The sequence below is a fragment of the Sorex fumeus genome, unplaced genomic scaffold (genome assembly GCF_029834395.1).
Source record: "Sorex fumeus unplaced genomic scaffold, SorFum_2.1 ptg000054l, whole genome shotgun sequence".
Taxonomy (NCBI): domain Eukaryota; kingdom Metazoa; phylum Chordata; class Mammalia; order Eulipotyphla; family Soricidae; genus Sorex; species Sorex fumeus.
Window position 1 is genome coordinate 12,075,684 of NW_026606111.1, and position 21,069 is coordinate 12,096,752.

A 21,069-nucleotide genomic window follows, 5' to 3' on the forward strand; every position below is an offset into this window, starting at 1 on the left:
TGTGATGGATCCATCAGGACGTCGGAGGGCAGTCATCTTGGTCTTATAGTCATCTGTCTCATTTGCCAAGGTGTCGAAAATCAGATTGGCTGGTCACGTAATGAGATTTAAAGACGACCGCTGGACTAGAGCTGTTACTGACTGGATTCCACGGGATGTCAAAAGACCGCATGGCCGCCCACCTACCAGATGGTCAGACTTCTTCGTCAAGATCATGAACGATCGGTTTGAGGCCCTTCATGTTCCCGGAGCTAACAGATGCCATTGGGCTACACTAGCACACGACAGGGACAAATGGAGATGTTACTGGTGCCCGCTTGAGCAAATCGACGACTAACGGGAAGTTAAGTGATTAAGTTAAGTGATTATCAAGGAAATGCAAACAAAATGCCCATAACAATGACAACAAAACGGAAACAATGTTGGCATTGATGTACCATTGGTAGAATGATCACCTGGTTTAGTCTACGGAAAAAAGTATGAAGCTTTCTCATAATTTAAAAATAGTGTTTCCATCTCACACAGAAATATCACTTACTGGAATCTGTCCTGGAAACACAGTGTTAAATGTTGAATCATACCTATATTCATTGCAGTGCTGTTTACAATAGCTAAGATCATCAAATAATTGCTTAATGACAGGTGGGTGGATAAAGATTTTATGGCAGATATTGGCAATAAAATATTACTCAATGGTAGTAAGAGATCAAATCAAGCCTTTTCCTACACCGTGAGTAGAACTAAAGTGTGTCATGTTAAGAGAAATAAGTCAAAAGGAGAAGGAAAAGATATATTATATATACCAGATCTAAAAAATCAAAAAGTACAAGGGAATATGCAGCTTCTAGTGATGACAAACACTTTGCCTATAGAATTGACTTTGCCTGTAGTGGGAATTTTTTTTTTAATGGGAGAGAAAGAGCAGAGGTGGATGTGATGAAATAGAATATTTGAAGTTCTCTCATAGGATTGAAAAATGAGCATTTTATTGGTTTTCAAGTTTTTTTCCCCTTTCATTTCTTAATTGAGTCACAGTAAGATGCACGGTTACAAAGTTGTTCACGACTGGGTTTCAATCATACAGTGTATCAACACCTGTCCCTTCACCAGTGTACATTTTCAAATACTGTTGTCCTCAGTTTCCCTCCTGCCTCCTGCTCCTGTCTACCTTATCCCCTTATCCTCCTCCTCCTCCTGTCCTTCTCTCTCTCTCTCTCTCTCTCTCTCTCTGCATTACAGCTTGCAATATAGATACTGAGAGTTCATCATGTATATCACTTTACTTACTTTCAACATTCGTTTCCAAATTTTAACACAAAGCCATGTAAATGGCGTACTTTTGGTAGAAATATCACTCTAGAAAGAAAATAACATATGGAATATATTCATGTTTGTTTATAACCCATAAGAGTAAAGAAAAGTGAATCACAAAACTTAATCAATTAAAGAATGGTTAAATTATTTAGAAACTACATCTTGTTGCTTATGATTCAGGACAATAGATACTTATCCAGATCCATTATACACCTATGACATGCAAGCAATTTTATGGAGTCTTCAGTCACAGTTCTCTGTCCATCATCCGTGTCAGTTTTTCATGTGTTGACCTTTACCTGTCGGAAAGAGAAGAGAAGAGGTGTATCAGAAATATACTGTCAGGGATGGAGCAATAGTACAGCAAGTAGGGAGTTTTTGCCTTGCACACGGCCAACCCAGGTTCCATTCCCAGCATTCCACATAGTCCCCTGAGCAGTGCCAGGAGTGATTCCTGAGTGCAAAGCCAGGAGTAACCCCTGAGCATCGCCGGGTGTGACGCCCCCCAAAAAAAGAGAGAGAGAAATATATTGTCAGAGCTCACACAGCTTGTAAACTATTTAGTTGTTTAACAGCTCATTGTTTTACAGACTCAAAATACCAGAGACAGACACAAACATAAAGGACATTTTTTAACCACAGAATTATTTAAAAACATTTGAATAGATGAATTGTAAAGTTTTGCTCCTATGCATTCCTTTGAGAATGTATAAACCACCCCCTCAAATCTGAAAATTGGGTGGAAAAGTCACACATGAGGGGCTGGAGCAACAGTACAGCGAGTAGGGCATTTGCCTTGCATGTGGCTGACCTGGATTCAATCCCCAGCATCCCATGCGGTTCCCCTGAACACAGTCAGGAATGATTCTTGAGTGCAGAGCTAGGAATAAGCTCTGAGAATGGTTGGGTGTGACCCCAAAAAGAACAAATATATATTTAATAAACAGTTACAATTAAAAATACATAAAGCACTCACACAACAGAACAGCATAAAATCTAGATCTTAATATAAAATTTTGCCAAAAGAACTGAATAGATACTTTTCTAAAGATGATGTTCAGGTGGCCCACAAACAAATGGAAAACTGCTCAGCATCACTTATTATTGGGGAAATGCAAATCGCAACTACAGTGAAATTCCATCACACACAGTTGAGAAGGTCCGATGCAAAAGGATTGAAAACAAAAAATTTTTATGAGGATATCAACTCGGGTACATGTTGATGGAGATATAAATTGCCACAGATTCTATGGAAAAGAGATCTGCACAGGGAAAATGTTAAGCTTGATAACTGAAGAAATTTGCAAAGTTACTGACTGAATTTAAATGGAATCATAAAGTCACTTCATACTTTAGAAAGATAATTCTTTGGTACTGTAGAAAATGGGGAGAAATAAAAGGAAGCTAGAAGCAAATATGGGGAGGATATTTCAATAGTCCCAAATGTATTATGAAAGTTGAAATGCTGGGAACACGAAGAAAAGAAGAAAAGTAAGGTATCCTTTGGATAGAGAACTGGCCTAGCAAATAATCACATATGATGGCAAAGGCGGGGAGGCAATAAGCTTGTCTATTTCTATCCTGAAAGATGGTTCATGGATTTAGGTACTTATTTTACATGCAGGAGACTCTGATTTGATCACCAGCATCTCATATGCTACCTCAAGCACCCAAAGAAGTGTTCCCTGAGCATAGTCAAGAGTAAGCCTGGAGTGCTGGAATGATAGTACAGATGTGAGGTCCCTTGACTTGCACACAAGTTACCTGGGTTTGATCTCTGACATCACATATGGTCTGCAGAACCTCCAGAAGTAATCCTTTAATCTACAGGCAGGAGTAAGCCCTGAGTACCTTGGAATGTGGCCCAAACACAAACAAAAAACTTTGTTTCAGGTGTCTGAGTGAATAATAACAAGTTTCACTGAGATATAATAATTCATGAAAATGTTGAGCTGTTTGAGTATTTTATGAAACAGACTTGCAATTTTGCAGCAGTATTACCTTACTTATCATTTCTACCTGGCATGTAACTGGTTGTACAAATAATAAGAACCAAACAAGAACTCAGAACAAGCACCAACTTCAGTTTTTGCCTGGGGCTATCCTAGATACAAATAACTTGTATAATTTCCATAATGGGATTTTAATGGGTAAAACTCTCTCTCCTTTTTTGTTATTCTTTCATAAGATTGCCAATATCTCATGTAATACCAATATACAAGTGTTAACATGATGTATAAGGAGAAAGTGCCCTAGGCTGTTTTTACACACGCATAGCATCAGGGGTGATTGCAATATCATTTCTTGCAGAATTTGGTCCGACAGCTCTCTTATGGAGGTACCTATTTGCCATGTAGCTAAAATATTTTAACATATTTGTGAACAATAATTATGTAATTATTTCTAACAGTAAGAATATTGGTGAGACTGCATACATACATTTTCCTTTTTTAACGTACTAACTAAAACATTTTTAAAGTAATTCAGGAAGGTGTTGTTTGCAAAACAAAATGAAAGTCCTATTATTTATTTATCCAACATAGAATTATCTTGGCAAAACTCTGTAAATTAAATGTATAGTAATAAATGCAATGAGATGAGACATGCCATTCACAACTACATGAGTTTTCCATGACACTATGCCTAACATCACTGGTATGTACATAATTTTACCTAAATAGACTGTAATATATATATATATTGCATGTACTATATATATGTATATATATATAGAGAGAGAGAGAGAGAGTCAACTTTTGGAGTTACTGCTGAATGATTAATTCCTTGACTATGATTTTACATTTCACCCATTAAATTTAAATTTTCCTTGGAAGGATAGAAGTTTAGGCCCCCCACCCCAGCTTCTCCCCCACCCTGTGGCTGACCTCGTGAGAAACACCAAGGTCTGAGTTTGGGGCCACTCCAAGTGATCTGGAGGCCCTTGGAGTGTTGGGCAAGCAACATACACCATGTATTACCTCTGCAGACCTCAATTTTAATTTGTTTTAGTTTTCATAACTCAAACCTAGTCAGGTTTTGTGCTTTGTGGCATGCTTGCATAATTACCTGATAATTGCTACATATAAGAATAAGCATTGACTAAAAAATAACTCAGTTAATTTAGTACTTAATCACAGTGACATAGAAGACCTCTTCAAAGCATAAAGTAGTGTGATAGTGCTATGTTTTGTGAAAACTCATGGGAAGAAAAATACCTTATGCTGTTATGATATAGAATGCAAATGAGTTATGTTGCAAAATTGTTTAATTTAAAATTTCATCTGTCTTTGGAATTCATATCATTTGAAACGTTTATGTATCATTACGCTAAACATAAATCAAGTATCGGTTTATAATAAATATATATTTAAGTTGTATGGAACACAATAAAAACAGATGTGAAGAAAGGCAAGATGAAGCATGAGAGGTCCAAAAAGGGTTAAGGTGCTTGCCTTGAATATGATTCTGCCTGGGTTGATCTGCAATACCACATATGGTCATCCTAACACTGCCAGGAGAGATGCTTGATCACAGAGCCAGGCATACACTCTGAATACTGCTGGCATGTTCACTCCCCAAAATATATAAAAAAATAAATAAATAAAATTTATAAAGCAAAAAATCTCAGTGGAATATTTTTAAATAAATATTGAGCTCATAAAATTAATGAATGTATCATATGTACAGGGTTCGATTACATTTTGCGAGCAAAATACATTTATACAGAAAATAATTCCTATGCATTATACAATAGAAGCCTACAATTTTAGGTTAATTATTGTTAACAGTTTTATAGTATCAAAAGCTAAGATATATAGGAAATTCTAATTAGAAATAGTAACTTTTAAATATATTTTGAAGTTTTTTTTAAATCAAACGTACTTGAATGTTTTTCTCTATTTCCTTTGATTTTCAACTTTGATCAATTTTTATTTGAAGAGGTAATCATAAAAACCCCAGAGGTCTCCAAACAACATAATTAGACATTCAAGCACAAATTCAAACAAAATGAATTCCTATTTACCAAAGAAAGTGATACGAACATCTTGCTTTTTGTCTGAATACATTGATCTTTTAAATTAAAACTTATAAGAAAGAAAAAAGGACTCAGAACGTTCAATATTTAAAGAGTGTGTGTTTAGTCTTTAAGTGATGTGAGCAACAAAAAGTTCAATAAAATATAACTTTACATTGCCTAGTATACATTGGCACTGCATTGCTTTTAATTTTCAATAAAATTCAAAATGTTTATATAAAGGAGAGAGAGCACCAGCAAGAGTGATCCCTGAATGCAGAGCCAGGAGTAAGCCCTGGGCACTGCCAGGTGTGTCTGAAAAAATTAAAAATAATAAAGAAAAAAGTTTTCATCAAGAGTAAATGAGAGGGGGTCTGGTGCCGCCAGCAGGTCAATCTGTACTTGTGAGGTGAGAGTATCAGCAGCCTGATGACGCCTTCAGACTTCCAGATACCCCCAAATTTCTGCTGTGCCTTTGGCCAGACCCCAAAAACTTGGGGCAAAGTTTACCAAGAAAGTAAGCGGCCAAAAGTTAGGTATGTGGGAAACACACCCACAACCCACCTCTGGCTCAGCTATTGGAGGCAAGGCCTCATTGTTTCCTGATTGAACTGCTTAATGGACATGATCCCAGAGACTCAGAAACAAATCTCAGAACCCAGTGGCTTTAGGTAGAAATGCGTCTGGTCTCTGCAGTAGGCTACCGGTGCTGGGCCAACCCAGGTGGGAATAGGTTTCATGCCTTTGCCTGTTCCCCTTGGAGGCCCAGTGACCCCATCTTCCAGAGGCCACTGGACAGTCAGGTTTGGGCCTGCAGTGAGGAGACATGCAGGGCCTCACCAGATGGGAGTGGAACCAGCCCTTTCCCCCATCCCAGCAAGACCCTGAGTCACTGCCTACAGCCTCTCTGGCTCCTGATCAAGCTAAGTAACAGCCATGATCCCAGAGACTCAGAAACAAATCTTGAAACCCAGAGGCTTTTGGCAGAAATGCATCTGAACTGCATACAAGGAGGCCGCTGCCTCAGAACTTCTTGGGAAGCCAGGTATGAGCCGGTGGTGACAGGGCAACTGCAGTCTCATGGGAAGGGGGGAGGTACTGGCTCATCCTTCACACCCTACCGAGGTCACAAGTTGCCTCCCACAAGCAGCTCTACGGCACATCCTTGGCTCCAGAGGCAAAAGAACTTAATCCAGTGCCTGGCAGCTTGAGGCAGAAAAGTGAATGGACCATGCATTAAACTACGGCACCATGCCCCCCTGGGAGGGAAAGAGTGTTGCTTTCTTCTGCCTTTTTCCCCCTTGGCAGCAAGGTGGCCACCACCTCAGAGCTTATAAGAAAGCCAGGTATGACAGGGCTTTGACAGGGCAACTGCAGTCTCATGGGAAGGGGGGCAGTATTGGCTCATCCTTCGTGCCCTACCGAGGTCATGAGTTGCCCCCCAGGAGAGGCTCTCCAGCACAGCCATAACACCAGACTCAAAGAAAACAATCTAGGAATTATCTGGCTCTTTGCAGAAATCCAAAATTGCGAGGCTGCTATTGCGACCATGCGAAATTATATGATTCTCATAACCAGCTATAGAAAACAAAATATTTCACAATGCCTTTTCAGCAATTCTGATTGTTGGGGGGGGGGGCAGAATTCTAAACAATAATGGTGCATCTTTTGTCGAAATAATGAATGTAATTAATGTAAAGAAGAGTTAAGTGGAAATCATCTGCCTCACAGGCATTGGGAGGGGTGGGAGGGGGGTTTACTGGGTTTCTTGGTGGTAAAAAATGAGTACTGGTGAAGGGAGAGGTGTTTGTTCATTTTATGACTGAGACTTAAACCTGAAAGCTTAGTAACTTTCCCCACAGTGATTCAATAAATAAATATAAGAAGGAAAATAAAGAAAGAAAATTATGGAAAATAAAAGAGCAAATGAAAATGTCAAAGGAGAGGACAGAGGGAAGCACGAAATTTCTGCAAACAAGTAGAAGAGGCATTGAATGAGGACCTGTGTTAGCCAGGTTTCAAAAGGACAAACAATATTTAGAAATCATCTTGAGCGAAATGAGATAAAAGGAGAGAAATAGACATAGAATGACTGCACTCATCTGTGGGATATATAAAAAAGCATACTATGAGACTGATACTCACAGACAATAAAAAATAAAGGTCAGGAGAACTGGTCCACGGATAGAAGCTGCCTCAAGTGGGAGCAATTAATATAGAGAAGAGAGAAGGGACCAGTAAGACAATGATAATTGGAAATAATCACTCTGGACAAGAACTGACTGCTGAAAGTAGGTAAAGTCATATACATAACTTCTTAGTACCGATATTGCAAACCACAAGTCGAAGAAGAAGAAGAAGAAGAAGAAGAAGAAGAAGAAGAAGAAGAAGAAGAAGAAGAAGAAGAAGAAGAAGAAGAAGAAGAAGAAGAGGAGGAGGAGGAGGAGGAGGAGGAGGAGGAGGAGGAGGAGAAGGAGAAGGAGAAGGAGAAGGAGAAGAAGAAGAAGAAGAAGAAGAAGAAGAAGAAGAAGAAGAAGAAGAAGAAGAAGAAGAAGAAGAAGAAGAAGAAGAAGAAGAAGAAGAAGAAGAAGAAGAAGAAGATGATGATGATGAGTTAGGGGAAGAAGATGAAGTTTGAATGGGAGAAAAAGTCTGGTTGAACTAGAGACAGAACAGTAGTACAGGGGATAGGCATTTTGCCTTGAATGCAGCCCACTGGGGTTCGGTCAAGGTTCCCCCCAACACTGCCAGAAGTGATTCCTGACTTCAGAGCTAGGAGTAAACCCTGAGTATTGCCAAGTGTGGCTCCAAACAAAGCAAAACAACAAACAAATCTGGGAAAACTGGAGTTTTGGAAAACAACTTGTTATAATGCATTATTCCATGTATACTTTTATTAGTCAGTGAAGCTTGACTTCATGAAATAAAATATAACTGTGCTTAAAATTCATATTCAGCATATAAGTTTTAATCCAATTCATCATTCAAATTGGGTTAAATTTTGCAAAGATGCACTGCTTATGACAGTTAGGAGTGATCTATACAGTTATAGCATTAAGAGAGAATGACTAGAATAGGATAGAAGGGGAGTGGAAGACTGGGCCGAAAGCTTACTGAGAAAAACTACCTTTGAGTATTCTCAGTCAATTCTTAATATTTAACCCAGCTGCTGAGAGGGGCTATGTCACCAATGCCTAGAGCTGAGGGCAGTTAGACGTAATTCATCTATATAAGTAATGTTAATTAATGATTAATGAAAACGTTAATTTGCATGGTGTTGGTGAACAAAATCACTGCACTTTCACCAACATGAACATCAGAGTGTTCAGACCCTCCACCTCTATTCATACATGAACTATAGTCCACCACACATTCCTTCCCACTCCCCTCCCCCACTACTTATAGTCTCTGCTAAAATTGATGCTTTTGACGTACAAAATCTCTGCACCTTTGCCACCACTAAAGTGCCCAAGACCTTCCACCTCTTAATATTTGGCCTTGATACATTTAACCACAATTCTTAATTCTATTGTTGTGTTTGCAAAGTGATTGGTGTCTAATAATGACAATTTCATTATTTAAAGGATTGTTTATTTATGAAACTAATCTTCATTTATTTTAATTTTAGTTTAAATTGCACTTTTAATTATACTGCTATAGAATGAAAACAGTTGATAAGTTTTGAGTGTTGTCCTCAAAGTATTATTAAGTTTCTGGGGGATTGGTTTGTAGATGTCAAAATTTAAACTCTTCAGGGAACAGTGTTCAAGAACAGAGCATAGTAGACAAGGCTCTAATTTCAAACTCTGCTTCATTTACTTTATCACTCTTTCCAAGAACAATTTCTAGCACAAACTGGTAAATTTTTCAAAGTGATAAAGATAAATATTTTAAGGAATCAATCTTCATAATACATACTGACTTTCCTATTTGAGTCTCACAATATTTTAAGATTTTTATTCAATAGAGACTCAATAGGTTTATTCCACCCATTTAAATGGTTACCTGGTGCTGGCGAGCCAGGACTAGGGTTATAGCTTTTGCCTTGTAGGCAGCTGACCTGGGTTCTTTCCTAGGCACCTGATGTGCTCTCCGAGGCACCGTCAGGAGTAAGCGCTGAGCTCAGCTCATGATGTGTAGCTCCCCACCAAAATAAACTGTTTTCTGTCTATATAATGCCAGGCACTTAGTTTACTGACAAAGATGAGAGAAGCTAAAATGATTCAACAGCTGTATTTCACTACTCATGTCTGATCAAGTCACTAAAGTTGTATTTCTATTTCATCACTTGTTCAAAAGAGCAATTTTTTCCCCTATTTTCTATGCCATCCTGAAGGTTCCTTTTGTGTGTGTGTGTGTGTTTATTTATAGTAGGTTATGCACTGTGTAAAACTGATGATATAAAAATGCTTGGGAAAGTTCAAGCATTTGCTAACACTTAGTTAAAGATACTTGCATTAATTAATTGCAATGGGTTAGGTATAAGTTACAGCTTTCTTTAAATTTATGTTCTTTTTACTACAACTCTGACCTTATTGTTCCACTAATAATGGATTAATTGGCATACAGAAATATTCAGAAAATGATTATTTAGAACAATATTAAAGCTTTTCACCTTGTATATTATTTTCGTTTAATTGTGTGTTTGAGGGACGCTCACCAAGTAGTGTTCTAGTGCTCCAGGGCTATTTGTAATTCTCCTCTTGCACTGTTCAAGAATCACACCCTTCTGCCTAGTGAGCTATCTTTCTGTCCCTGCATGAGCTATTTTTAAAAGCCAACTATAATTGATTCTAGCAGAGTTTACTTAAATTACCAATTTAAAAAGGCATAACATATTCTTTTACAGATCTGATCTAATCAATATTTAGTGGTCTTTTTATTTAAAACATAGTTATTTTAAATACACTAAATTTCCTTTTTATTCAAAATGTAAGTAAAATTATTTCCATTTATTCCTCAATAAAAGATTGTGGTTACTCACCAATTTAATAAAACAATCATAATCCGTCTTGTGGAGTGTAACTTAGTTTTCTCTTTCAAGATCGAGTAATGCAGTCAGCAGTATGAATTCAAACCCTGTTTCACAAACAAACTTTTAAAAAGAATTATTTCTCTTTGTTTACCTACAAAATAATTAGTGATTGAGAAATAGGGTACCCCGGCGTGATAAGGACACATAGAAAGAGGACATTTTTATGTTTTATTTCATAATTATAAGAAAAATGAGTGAATAAAAGATACTATGAAGGATCAGTATTTATTAAATTGCATAATATCACTAAATATCAAAGACTTTTTCTTTAGGTAAGAAACTTAGGGGTACTGAAGCAATAGTTCAGTAGGTAGGATGCTTGTCTTGCCCTGAGGCTGACCCATATTCGATCTCTGGAACCCATATTGTCACCTGAGCACTACCAGGAGGACAAATATTTAAGTCTAGAGCCAGCAGTAAGCTCTGAGAACTGCCAGGTGTTCCAAATCCCACCAAAAATAAAAGAAAGGAATGAAGCACACAAAATAAAATTTAGTGGGTTCCTCTACATAAAAAGGTGTGGAGGGGGCAGGGGTAGGGTGACATGTCTATAGTCAATCACTTACAACCACTGATCCCCCAAAGAAAGTGACTGATATATATATATATATATATATATATATATATATATATATCAGTCACTGTCTTCCTGTTGTTCATCAATTTGCTTGAGTGGGCCCAGTAACGTCTCCATTGTGAGACTTGTTACTGTGTTTGGCATATCAAATACGTCACGGGGAGCTTGCCAGTATCTCTGCCATGTGGGCGAGATACTCTCGGTAGCTTGCCGGGCTATCCGAGAGGGGCGGAGGAACCGAACTCGGGTCGGCCATGTTGGCTGCGATAATATATATATATATATATATATATATATATATATAGAGAGAGAGAGAGAGAGAGAGAGAGAGAGAGAGAGCACCTCTTGAAACAAGGTTTACCTGGATCATGTAGCTAATGAGGGTTCAGACACACACACTTGTTCTTCCTGTAGGTATTGTCTCAATTTGCCTATTGACATTTGTTTTAGACACATCATACAATTTTTACCATCACTGAACATTATTTAATTCTTTCTGATTCTGCACAATATTGAATGATAGTCTCATGGTATTGGATAGCAATTTATTTCTTGAGTCATTACACTATAATATTGAAACCAAACCCTACATATGGTCAAAAATTTCAAATAGTAAAAAGAATGTATCTTTCTTTAAATACAAGAAGAGTGGTTCTAGGGATATCACTTAGCAATGGAGCTCCTACCTTGCATGTGAAAGTTCCTGGTTTGAATTCTGGCACTGCCAAAAAAATGGCAAAGTTTAAAAAATTAGCAGTTAGGAGAAAATTTGCAATGATAACAGGAAAAGTAAGTCAAGTATGAGCATCATAATTCAACAAAATTAAGAAAAAGAAATACATTAATACTTTAGACTCTATGATAGAAAAGGGGACAGAAAGACACCTGATTAAGCATTTCAACTAGGAGGACTTAAAGATTTGTTTCACTTGTAGCTCCTGATAGAAATTATCACTATGTCACTTTTATGTACAATTTTCTGAAATTCTACCATGAAACCTAAACTTGTTCATCATTTGTAATCAAAGCATTAATGATCTTATAGACAAGCCACTGATTTATATGAAAGATTGAAGAACCAAATAAAGAGTTAGGAAAATCAAGTGAAAGATACAACTTGCTGCTTCAAGCTTCCTATTTAGCCACTTTCAAATACAGAAGAAAAAAGAAAGAAAGAAAGAAAGAAAGAAAGAAAGAAAGAAAGAAAGAAAGAAAGAAAGAAAGAAAGAAAGAAAGAAAAAAAGAAAGAGAGAGAGAGAGAGAGAGAGAGAGAGAGAGAGAGAGAGAGAGGGAGGGAGGGAGGGAGGGAGGGAGGGAGGAAGGGAAGGGAAGGGAAGGGAAGGGAAGGGAAGGGAAGGGAAGGGAAGGGAAGGGAAGGGAAGGGAAGGGAAGGGAAGGGAAGGGAAGGGAAGGGAAGGGAAGGAAGGACGGAAGGATGGAGGGAAGGAAGGAAAGAGGGAGGGAAGGAAGGAAGGAAGGAAGGAAGGAAGGAAGGAAGGAAGATTAGTTTACTGGTGGTGAGGATTTTGGAAAACTTTGCAACTTAGATATCATTGAAATAATTCAAGTTCCTCAAGCCATTAGAAAATAAGGTGACACCAATTTCAGAGATAACCATGAAGAAAATTGTTGAGATGAACATAAATAAGAGGAGTAAGTTTTAGAGTAGAGGAATTGAGACATTTACCATTGAAATTGATGAGTTAACTGACATGAGTAAATATTCTATTTTATTTCTTTGTTGTCTTGACTTACCTGAAAATACCACTACTTCAGATATTTTATTTTTTGTGAGGTGTGTGTGGGGGGTGCTCAGTGCTTACTCCTGGCTCTGTGCTCAGTGATGACTCCTGGCAGTGCTTGGCAACCAAAAGCAATGCTGCAGATCATACTGCAGCTGACCAGATGCAATGTAAGAGCTTGAATCACTGTCCTTATCCCTCTGGGTCCAGTAATATTTGGTGCTTTTGATGAGTATTTTTATGCTTAGACTACGGCAAATACACTGAAGTGTTTACAGATGCTGCTGTGAACACGTGTGCATGTCTTTCAGTTGTAATGGTGATAGTAAAGGGTATCGGTCAGCTAAAACTTGTGTCTAATCATAGTAATATATACCAGGCACCCCAAACTGTCAAGAGCCTTTCTGTGGAACTAAACACTGACATGATAAAAATCATAAATGAAATTTGTAGTGGAGCGACAAACTCCAGGCAGCTCGTTCACATTATGTGAGAGTGCAGACTTCCAACATCAATATCGCTTTCAAGCAGAAAGGAGATAGATGATTATCTCGTGGAAGGTTCTTTCATGCCTTGCCTAACCGAGGTAAAGAAGTACAACAGTTTCTGTAAGAGAAAACTCTCCTGTGTAAAGTCTTTTTTGAGTAGGTTTCTAAGTTTTCATAGCTGGTGAACTTACTGAACCTTCTTAATCAACTTAATATTTTCCTTTAAGGGGGTGTGTACAAATATTTCACACTGGAAAAATTAGATGGGTGTGTTCAAAAAACAGGGGGGCTGTTTGAGATTTTCACGTACAAAAAGAAAATACAGAAATATCCACTTAAGCAAAAAATGTTATTGCTGCTGAAAACCAAGGAAACAGTTATGGGTGTTAGCTCTAAACTCTAATCATCATTGCACTGAAAATGAAGACTCTGCTAAAAGATACCTGTAGATTAATAATCTCTTCACCAAAGATGTCAGCTCATGTGCACTTAATTCTCTGACAAAGGAAATCTGATTGAATTGTCTTCGTATGTCATTCTGGTACTCAAATATAAAATGTAATTATTTTCTTCAATTTTGGATATCACTGGGAGAAGAACATCCATCTCTCATTTACGAGCTATTAAATTATTGGTACTATTTTTGTCTACCTATTTTTATACGGAAATCATTTTTCATCCCAGCCCTCTTAGTGATAAAAATAAACAGAAACCAACAAGATATCAATAGAGTACTTCCTTTCCTTAAAACAATGTTGTAGCCATAGTTACCAATTGTTTTAGTAAAAAAGCAGCAACAAATTTTGTATTAACATTATTTGAACTGAGCATTGATTTCACAAAAATTCAAAACGTTCTATTATTAGAATATTTCACTGTTTTTTTTCAGGTTATTTAAAATTTAAATAACTAGAATTTTCAATTCATATTAGATTTAAAAACAATACTCAAAAAAATAATTATTTATGTACTTAGCTTTGCTATAGTGATCTGTTAATTTTACATGCCCTCAGATATGACCGAGTTGAAAACTTACTGTATGTTGTCTTGTAATTTTAAGGTGAACACTTCAGATTTTTCTCTTGGTTTTAAAAACCTAAGGAATGAACAACTGAGGGCCAAGAAAAATTTGTTGTCTTCATCTGCCAATCCTGAGAAGCTGTTCTGAGTTTAATACCAATCTGCTTTCGCATTCTTGATGAACTGCCATTATAAAGATCAGTTATTTTCCCATGCCACTGTATTTAGCATAACCCATTAAGCTTAATTTCTGACCTATTCTTACATTACCAAAAGTGTTCCATAACCCACAAAGATGTACAGAGAAAAACAAACTCTGGTAGAAAATTTTAAATAAAAGCAGTAGTCCTTTAGTCAATTTCTTTGACTATATTATCATTCTATAAAAAGTGTAAGACTTATTACCTAGAGTATATATCTTTGGTCAAATATTTTATTTTTTATGCTTATTTCTCTAGAGGTATATTTTAATGGCTCAATAAGAGTATGTCCTATAACTTAATTTTATTCAATTTTTTGCTTTATTTTTTTCTCACATCTATGATTAATGCCTATTATAATTATCAATGTTACCATTATCATTATTGTTATAACTGCATATAATTCCCAATCCTTTTTATGTTTATTTTCCATTTTGGGGACACACCAGATGGTATTTCAGGCTTACTCTTGGCTCTGCGGTCAGGGGTCACTCTTGTGACTGCAAACCCTATGAGGTGTGAAAGATTGAACACAGTTCAGCCGCATGAAAGGCAGACATCTTCCTTGCTTTACTATCATTCTGGCCTCAATAATGCCCAATTCTTTACTTTTCATATGTCCTGGCCAGTTTTATTCTCATCTAAACTTCAATATGCAGCAATTGAAAGCAAAGAGTAATAACATCATAGCGAGAACTTTATGTAGTGATTTTTAAACTCATTTTTATGTGAACTCGTGATTAAGGAGATTATTCCACTATTGCTATAAAGCCAATAGCTTAGTCAAAGCACATAAATATGAACACTTTCTTTGAAGTTTTTGGGCCATGCCAGGTAGTGCAGGGCCCTTATTCCCTATTCTGTACTCAGACACCACTCCTTGGTGTTACTTAGGGAACTAAAGATCAAATATGGGTCAGATCAGTTGCTTTCCTTAATACTTGTACTATCTTTCCAGCCACAGAGATAAACACATTTTGCATTTACTTATTGATACTTATACTTTAAATATAAAATATTCCATAAGGAAAATATAATAGTAATGTAGTGTGAAAGCAGAAGAAAAAACTTTCCCACTATGAGTCAGAGAAGTATTTTCATTTTGAAGGAAGTTAAAAAAAACAGAGAGATTAAGGGAGGAGTGGGTAAAGGTGAAGTGAAAGCAGTTGCTGTAAGGTACACACGTATTTTTTTAATATATAAATTATCTAACTACACTGTTATTGCTCAAGAAACAAATCGGGGTTGGAGTGATAGCACAGTGGGTAGGGCGCTTGTCTTGCACACAGCCGACCTGTGTTCGATTCCCAGCATCCCATATGGTCCCCTGAGTAACGCCAGGAGTAATTCCTAAGAGCAAAGCCAGAAGTAATCCCTGAGCATTGCCGGGTGTGACCCAAAAAGAAAAAAAAGAAACAAATGTCTTTTCTTTTGAAATATGTTCTAAAATGTTGAAATTGCTTGATGACTATACTTCAAAATATAGAAAAGGCAGAAATAATTAATTTGTGCTTTCTATACTTGACCACTAGAATGAATTTTAAAAAGAAAAAAAATGCATGTGCTAGGGAAGTGACTAAGTGTTAGATCTGAATTCTTTACCCAAGGTTACCATCAAGAAAAAGAAAAGAGAAGGAAGTAATTTTTAAATCAGAACAGAATAGAAACTAGTTTAGTCACACATAATTCTGATACTGAGACAGCAATTTACACACACACGCATACACACACACACATACACACACACAAGTGGTTCTGGTTAGTAGCAGATATCTTTATATAGAAATTTTTGAGCTAAACAATTTTTAATTCATTCACACCTTTCAGCTGAAAGTTCCAGCTTTTCCAAGATAATAATTATGTGCTTATGTGAGATAGAAGATCAGGATATGCTGTAGGGTATTTAATGTCTGAGAATGGAAATAGACCCTGCCCTTTGAGTGAATGGAGTAGTATCAATCTAGACTGACTTTAGAGACTGTTTATGTGAACCAGTGCTATGCTTTAAATGTCTATCAATAGTGAAAATTATACAAGTCCTCTTAACACAAACCAAAACACTTGACTTCTCCTTGCATATAGAGTATATTGTTCATTTAGAAAATATCAACACTCATGAACAACTATGTGAACTATAGTGTTTATATAAAGTGTAAGGGAGGAGAACACAAAGTACTACAATGGAAGTAAAATACAGTAAAAATATCAAATAGTAGATCAAATTCTGTTTTTGAAAAACATTTCTGGGGAAAAGAACACTAGATGCTATTAATGAGAATATATACTGTTTAAGTTTTCTGTGAAAATCAATATGGAGATTGATCAAAAAATTTAAATAAAATTAACATATCATCCATTAAAATAAATAAATAAAATCATCAAGAACATTTAAAAATGGTCTCTAATACTAATACTTGTATTCCTATCACACAGGTAAATACCTCAATATCCAGCTTTAGTAATTAGATGATTTTCTAATCTATATTTAAAGAATATATTAAATACTGTAAAATAAATTGTAAATTCTATTAATTTAAATAAATATTAACATATCACTCTATTGATTTAAGAGAAAATGTGTTTCTATGCCAAAGATTTTTTTTCTGGTATTTACACACACACTAAATATTTTTTGTAACTAGTAAATTTCTAAACTAACTCCCGAATTTTAATGCTCTCTCAGCTTTCCCAGTATCTGCCTATTGCAGATGTGTTAGTAAAGGAGAAGTGTGGGTGCCAGGATATATCAGCTTTGATTTCTTAAGTCTTTGTTCTCTCATTGTTTAATCTCCTTTGCACCTCAGGTTTCTTCTAAATTTCACTATTTGTCAGTGTATATTGTAAGCAATATTTATCCACTGTTTATGAACGAAGGAAACATAGCACTAGTTCAAAGATTTATTTTAATGGCCCTTATGATTCAGTTACTCTCAATGATAGATAGAAATGTATACTTTTCTTTTCTTTCCCTACAAAAATCCCAGTCTCTGATTCTTAAACAATTTAAGGATGTGCCAAGCATTTGTATCTTAAAGAAATAAAAGCTGGCATTGAACATGATGCAATGGGCAACACTGCCACAAAATAAAATATTTAAATTTTAAAATAAAGCCCATCTGGCAACTGCCAGTACCAACAGAAAGGAATAACAACAAGAACAGGACAAACTCCTCAAAAGAGAAAAAAAAATGTGGTAATTGAATTGAAGGCTTATGCTTTCCTTCTCATTATATTTCTCTTTGGAGTGGGGGTAGCTCCAGGCAAAGATTTCGATGTTGGCTTCAGCAATATATTTTCTTATGGAATGTCTCCAGGGAATCTGACTAAGATCCAAATTCAAGCCCATTGTGAACTCTTTGCCTGATGCAACATATGGAGCAGCAGATTTGTGCAGGATGGTGTTGTGCAGATGTAGGATGGTGATGATGCTACACGGTGAAGCTGAAGATAGCATCTAGGGTGTTCAAAACTATCAGTTTCACTTCTTGGTTTGAAAAAAAGAGAAAGAATTTCAAGTTGAGAGCATGATTGTGCTCGGAAGAAAATAAAAGAACGTGAAACTGAAACACTTAGTGGTCAAATGAAATCTAAAACCAAGTGAACTAAAAAGAACCGATTGATAACAGAAATCAAACTTGGTATGTGTTGTGAATGATACAGAGTGCAAGGAAACTCATTTTTTTGTATCTTTCTGATATATAATGCATATTAAATATGTAAGTAAGAAAACATGGATGAATTGGAAGTCACTGAGGGAAAGAATACAAAATAAAATCAGCATAAAGAGTGAAGTGTTTGAAAAATTATTTTTCAGAATTAATGAGAAGATATCACTGTAAAAACTGAAAAGGTGAGAGTAATTTAATTAAATTGTCTAATCTATATATTTAGAAATGAAGAGAATACCATACAAAAAAAGGAGGCAGACACCAATTAAATCAACATCATAAAAGCAAAACTGTATTTGACACTTTCATGAAATTCATAAGGAAAGATCTGAAATTAGCCATTTGAAACAATTTTAGTTATTTTACCAAAAGTCAAACTGGAACAGGATAGTTCTCAAACTAGTCACAAAGCAAAAGACAAAAGATCTTTTTCTTTCCTACTCACTTATTCATTCATTCAAGAGATATTAAGTAGAAATAATGAATTTAATTAACAACATACTCTTAATAACTATTTTAATACTTAAACGTTAAAGTTACATACAAGGTCATCCACTTTTTTCCTTTCTCTAACATTAAACATTCAAAGTTCTATTATTTTTTGAGAATGTCAAATTATTAACTATCCATTCAAATGGTAAATTTATACTGGTCAGAGACCCGTTTTTTGGTTACAGTTTGTTTTAGTGTTACTAAGAGTTATTTTCAGTACACTTTTAATAAATGTCTAGCACAGAAGCTATCAGCAATTATTGTTTAATAAGAGATATAAAATACATTTTTATTGAGGCAGGATAACCACAATTTCAGTGTGCAGTACTTGACTACAAAGAAGTCAAGTGTAGAATGGCACAATAAAATATAATTTAAATGAAAGAAAATAGTTTAAGATAGAAATGAGAGATTGTAACAATTTTAATCTTAAAATGTGAAAATGTCTACTAATTACCACCAGTGTGCATATGTTTGCAAAGGACTATTTTTGTGTTCTTTGAAATGAACATAAAATGAAATTGTTGGGTCTTATGGTAGTTCTTCTCCTCCTCCTCCTCCTCCTCCTCCTCCTCCTCCTCCTCTTACTCTTCTTATTCTTCTTCCTCTTCCTCCTCTTCCTCTTCTTCCTCCTCCTCATTTCTCTCTCCCTCTCCCTCTCCCCCTCCCTCTCAAACTCCCTCTCCTTCTCCCTCTCCCCCCTCTCACCGTCCCCTTTCTCCCTCTCCCTCCCCCACTCTTCTTCTTCTTCTTCTTCTTCTTCTTCTTCTTCTTCTTCTTCTTCTTCTTCTTCTTCTTCTTCTTCTTCTTCTTCTTCTTCTTCTTCTTCTTCTTCTTCTTCTTCTTCTTCCTGCTGTTTTTATTGGCATTCCCTGATTATTAATGATGTTTGAGAACATTTTCTTCTCAGATGCTTATTTGCCTTGTGTATATCTTCTTTGGAAAGGTGTCTGTTATGCTCTTCTCCCCACTTTTTGATGGGAAATTTTTATGGATATTTGTCAATTTTCTGGATTACAACTGAGTTACTTCAATTGGTTTTGTAAACATATGGGATATTAAAAGCACTAGTAACTTTGTTTTCAATAGTGGGGAGTACTAATACTACATTATCAAGATGTACAAATGCAGGTATGCTGAATAACACTATCAAGGGTCATGTTCTGAAGTTAAAAGACAAGGATTGTGTTATGTGTATGGTACCACTGGACATTGCTAATCTAGGAATGTAGTTTCACAGGTAATGTGGAAATAATGGATTCTAACTCAGAATATTTTGACCCAAAAATAATAAGAAAAACCTCATAAAATAGTTGACATCATCATATATGTTTACTATTCTGATATATTAATAAGTCTAATCTTTATGAATTTTGTTGATTCATTATAGTTTTTAATTATTGTTATCAAATACACCGTTGTTGTTACTGTGTTTGGCATATCGAATACATCACGGGGAGCTTGCCAGGCTCTGCCGTGCGGGCAAGATACTCTTGGTAGCTTGCCGGGCTCTCCGAGAGGGGCAGAGGAACCGAACTTGGGTCCGCCATGTTGGCCGTGTGCAAGGCAAACGCCCTACCACTGTGCTATATTTGTTAGTCACCTACATGTTCCAAGTACTTTTGTAGTAATAAAATTCACTGGTAAGGAGCATCTATAATATATTTTTGAGCTAAATATATTGTCTAGAAGAACAAAGAAAGCTTCTTGATTAAATGTGGGAAGTAGTGAATAACATGGGAAGGAAGTTCAAACAGGGGGCTGAAGAGATAGCACAGCGGGTAGGGCATTTGCCTGCACACAGCCAACCCAGGTTTGATTCCTAGCATCCCATATGGTCCCCTGAGGACTGTCAGGAGTAACTCCTGAGTGCAGAGCCAGGAGTAACCCCTGTGCATCACCAGGTGTGACAGAAAGAAAGAAAGAAAGAAAGAAAGAAAGAAAGAAAGAAAGAAAGAAAGAAAGGAAGGAAGGAAGGAAGGAAGGAAGGAAGGAAGGAAGGAAGGAAGGAAAGAAGGAAAGAAGGAAAGAAGGAAAGAAGGAAAGAAAGAAAAAGTTCAAAGATACATTCAGAGGAAAACATTGGTATTATAGTGACTGCTGAATTTTATATAATGAAACTAGTAAACTGTAAATAAGGCAGCTATACTAAGCTCTATTGTAAAGAGATGAAATGAGTTAATCTCTATAAAGAGAGATAACTCAGTTGATTGAGTTACACTCTCTGCATGTAGAGAACTCAGGTTCAAACTTCACTGTCAACTATAATACCCTGCGTACTGCTGTAGTAACCCCTGAGCACAAATATTGGAGTTGATTTTTTTGGACCTCTTAGGTTAGGGTACAAAATAAAGCAAAACAAATTAAATAATCAAAAGTCTGATTACTGCAATAAATGCTACATAATGGAAAACAAAGTAACAACAAAAGTGTGTTCCAAAAATATCTTGAAAAGACGGTGTGTATATATTGGAAATGAACAGTCATGATAATTCTGATATTTGGATGAAGGATTCTT